This window comes from Hyperolius riggenbachi, chromosome 1, assembly GCF_040937935.1.
Source record: "Hyperolius riggenbachi isolate aHypRig1 chromosome 1, aHypRig1.pri, whole genome shotgun sequence".
Taxonomy (NCBI): Eukaryota; Metazoa; Chordata; class Amphibia; order Anura; family Hyperoliidae; genus Hyperolius; species Hyperolius riggenbachi.
The window spans coordinates 688,065,040-688,069,857 of record NC_090646.1 but is presented as its reverse complement, the minus strand read 5'-3'; positions in this window follow the sequence as shown (position 1 = coordinate 688,069,857).

Below are 4,818 nucleotides of genomic sequence, written 5' to 3'. Positions count from 1 at the left end.
TGTACAGGCATAGTATAGGCATAGTGTGTCCATAACCTGTGTACAGGCATAGTGTGTCCATAACCTGTGTACAGGCATAGTACAGGCATAGTGTTCCCATATAACGTGTGTACAGACATAGTATAGGCATAATGTTCCCATATAACGTGTGTACAGGCATAGTATAGGCATAGTGTTCCCATATAACGTGTACAGGCATAGTATAGGCATAATGTTCCCATAACCTGTGTACAGGCATAGTATAGGCATAGTGTTCCCATAACATGTGTACAGGCATAGTACAGGCATAGTGTGCCCATAACCTGTGTACAGGCATAGTATAGGCATAGTGTTCCCATAACCTGTGTACAGGCATAGTATAGGCATAGTGTGCCCATAACCTGTGTACAGGCATAGTATAGGCATAGTGTTCCCATAACCTGTGTACAGGCATAGTATAGGCATAGTGTTCCCATAACGTGTGTACAGGCATAGTATAGGCATAGTGTTCCCATATAACGTGTGTACAGGCATAGTATAGGCATAGTGTTCCCATAACGTGTGTACAGGCATAGTACAGGCATAGTGTTCCCATAACGTGTATACAGGCATAGTATAGGCATAGTGTTCCCATAACCTGTGTACAGGCATAGTATAGGCATAGTGTTCCCATTACCTGTGTACAGGCATAGTACAGGCATAGTGTTCCCATAACCTGTGTACAGGCATAGTATAGGCATAGTGTTCCCATAACGTGTGTACAGGCATAGTATAGGCATAGTGTGCCCATAACCTGTGTACAGGCATAGTACAGGCATAGTGTTCCCATAACGTGTGTACAGGCATAGTACAGGCATAGTGTTCCCATAACCTGTGTACAGGCATAGTATAGGCATAGTGTTCCCATATAACGTGTGTACAGGCATAGTACAGGCATAGTGTTCCCATAACGTGTGTACAGGCATAGTATAGGCATAGTGTTCCCATAACATGTGTACAGGCATAGTATAGGCATAGTGTTCCCATAACCTGTGTACAGGCATAGTATAGGCATAGTGTGCCCATAACGTGTGTACAGGCATAGTATAGGCATAGTGTTCCCATAACGTGTGTACAGGCATAGTATAGGCATAGTGTTCCCATAACGTGTGTACAGGCATAGTATAGGCATAGTGTTCCCATAACGTGTGTACAGGCATAGTATAGGCATAGTGTTCCCATATAACGTGTACAGGCATAGTATAGGCATAATGTTCCCATAACCTGTGTACAGGCATAGTATAGGCATAGTGTTCCCATAACATGTGTACAGGCATAGTATAGGCATAGTGTTCCCATAACCTGTGTACAGGCATAGTATAGGCATAGTGTGCCCATAACGTGTGTACAGGCATAGTACAGGCATAGTGTTCCCATAACGTGTGTACAGGCATAGTATAGGCATGGTGTTCCCATAACCTGTGTACAGGCATAGTATAGGCATAGTGTTCCCATATAACGTGTGTACAGGCATAGTATAGGCATAGTGTTCCCATAACGTGTGTACAGGCATAGTACAGGCATAGTGTTCCCATAACGTGTATACAGGCATAGTATAGGCATAGTGTTCCCATAACCTGTGTACAGGCATAGTATAGGCATAGTGTTCCCATAACCTGTGTACAGGCATAGTATAGGCATAGTGTGCCCATAACCTGTGTACAGGCATAGTACAGGCATAGTGTTCCCATAACGTGTGTACAGGCATAGTACAGGCATAGTGTTCCCATAACCTGTGTACAGGCATAGTATAGGCATAGTGTTCCCATATAACGTGTACAGGCATAGTATAGGCATAGTGTTCCCATAACATGTGTACAGGCATAGTATAGGCATAGTGTTCCCATAACCTGTGTACAGGCATAGTATAGGCATAGTGTGCCCATAACGTGTGTACAGGCATAGTATAGGCATAGTGTTCCCATAACGTGTGTACAGGCATAGTATAGGCATAGTGTTCCCATAACGTGTGTACAGGCATAGTATAGGCATAGTGTTCCCATAAGGTGTGTACAGGCATAGTATAGGCATAGTGTTCCCATATAACGTGTACAGGCATAGTATAGGCATAATGTTCCCATAACCTGTGTACAGGCATAGTATAGGCATAGTGTTCCCATAACATGTGTACAGGCATAGTATAGGCATAGTGTTCCCATAACCTGTGTACAGGCATAGTATAGGCATAGTGTGCCCATAACGTGTGTACAGGCATAGTACAGGCATAGTGTTCCCATAACGTGTGTACAGGCATAGTATAGGCATGGTGTTCCCATAACCTGTGTACAGGCATAGTATAGGCATAGTGTTCCCATAACATGTGTACAGGCATAGTATAGGAATAGTGTTCCCATAACCTGTGTACAGGCATAGTATAGGCATAGTGTGCCCATAACGTGTGTACAGGCATAGTACAGGCATAGTGTTCCCATAACGTGTGTACAGGCATAGTACAGGCATAGTGTTCCCATAACGTGTGTACAGGCATAGTATAGGCATAGTGTTCCCATAACGTGTGTACAGGCATAGTATAGGCATAGTGTTCCCATAACCTATGTACAGGCATAGTACAGGCATAGTGTTCCCATAACCTGTGTACAGGCATAGTACAGGCATAGTGTTCCCATAACCTGTGTACAGGCATAGTACAGGCATAGTGTTCCCATAACGTGTGTACAGGCATAGTACAGGCATAGTGTTCCCATAACGTGTACAGGCATAGTACAGGCATAGTGTTCCCATAACGTGTGTACAGGCATAGTACAGGCATAGTGTTCCCATAACGTGTGTACAGGCATAGTATAGGCATAGTGTTCCCATAACGTGTGTACAGGCATAGTATAGGCATAGTGTTCCCATAACGTGTGTACAGGCATAGTACAGGCATAGTGTTCCCATAACCTGTGTACAGGCATAGTACAGGCATAGTGTTCCCATAACATGTGTACAGGCATAGTATAGGCATAGTGTTCCCATAACCTGTGTACAGGCATAGTACAGGCATAGTGTTCCCATAACGTGTGTACAGGCATAGTATAGGCATAGTGTTCCCATAACGTGTACAGGCATAGTATAGGCATAGTGTTCCCATAACCTGTGTACAGGCATAGTATAGGCATAGTGTTCCCATAACCTGTGTACAGGCATAGTATAGGCATAGTGTTCCCATAACGTGTGTACAGGCATAGTATAGGCATAGTGTGCCCATAACCTGTGTACAGGCATAGTATAGGCATAGTGTTCCCATAACCTGTGTACAGGCATAGTATAGGCATAGTGTTCCCATAACGTGTGTACAGGCATAGTATAGGCATAGTGTTCCCATATAACGTGTGTACAGGCATAGTACAGGCATAGTGTTCCCATAACCTGTGTACAGGCATAGTACAGGCATAGTGTTCCCATAACCTGTGTACAGGCATAGTACAGGCATAGTGTTCCCATAACGTGTGTACAGGCATAGTACAGGCATAGTGTTCCCATAACGTGTACAGGCATAGTACAGGCATAGTGTTCCCATAACGTGTGTACAGGCATAGTACAGGCATAGTGTTCCCATAACGTGTGTACAGGCATAGTATAGGCATAGTGTTCCCATAACGTGTGTACAGGCATAGTATAGGCATAGTGTTCCCATAACGTGTGTACAGGCATAGTACAGGCATAGTGTTCCCATAACCTGTGTACAGGCATAGTACAGGCATAGTGTTCCCATAACATGTGCACAGGCATAGTATAGGCATAGTGTTCCCATAACGTGTGTACAGGCATAGTACAGGCATAGTGTTCCCATAACGTGTGTACAGGCATAGTATAGGCATAGTGTTCCCATAACGTGTACAGGCATAGTATAGGCATAGTGTTCCCATAACGTGTACAGGCCTAGTATAGGCATAGTGTTCCCATAACGTGTGTACAGGCATAGTATAGGCATAGTGTTCCCATAACGTGTGTACAGGCATAGTACAGGCATAGTGTACCCATAACCTGTGTACAGGCATAGTATAGGCATAGTGTGCCCATAACGTGTGTACAGGCATAGTATAGGCATAGTGTTCCCATAACGTGTGTACAGGCATAGTATAGGCATAGTGTTCCCATAACGTGTACAGGCATAGTACAGGCATAGTGTTCCCATAACCTGTGTACAGGCATAGTATAGGCATAGTGTTCCCATAACGTGTGTACAGGCATAGTACAGGCATAGTGTTCCCATAACGTGTGTACAGGCATAGTATAGGCATAGTGTTCCCATAACGTGTGTACAGGCATAGTATAGGCATAGTGTGCCCATAACGTGTGTACAGGCATAGTATAGGCATAGTGTTCCCATAACGTGTGTACAGGCATAGTATAGGCATAGTGTTCCCATAACGTGTGTACAGGCATAGTATAGGCATAGTGTTCCCATAACCTGTGTACAGGCATAGTATAGGCATAGTGTTCCCATAACGTGTGTACGGGCATAGTATAGGCATAGTGTTCCCATAACGTGTGTACAGGCATAGTATAGGCATAGTGTTCCCATAACGTGTGTACAGACATAGTATAGGCATAGTGTTCCCATAACGTGTGTACAGGCATAGTATAGGCATAGTGTGCCCATAACGTGTGTACAGGCATAGTATAGGCATAGTGTGCCCATAACGTGTGTACAGGCATAGTATAGGCATAGTGTGTCCATAACCTGTGTACAGGCATAGTGTGTCCATAACCTGTGTACAGGCATAGTACAGGCATAGTGTTCCCATATAACGTGTGTACAGACATAGTATAGGCATAATGTTCCCATATAACGTG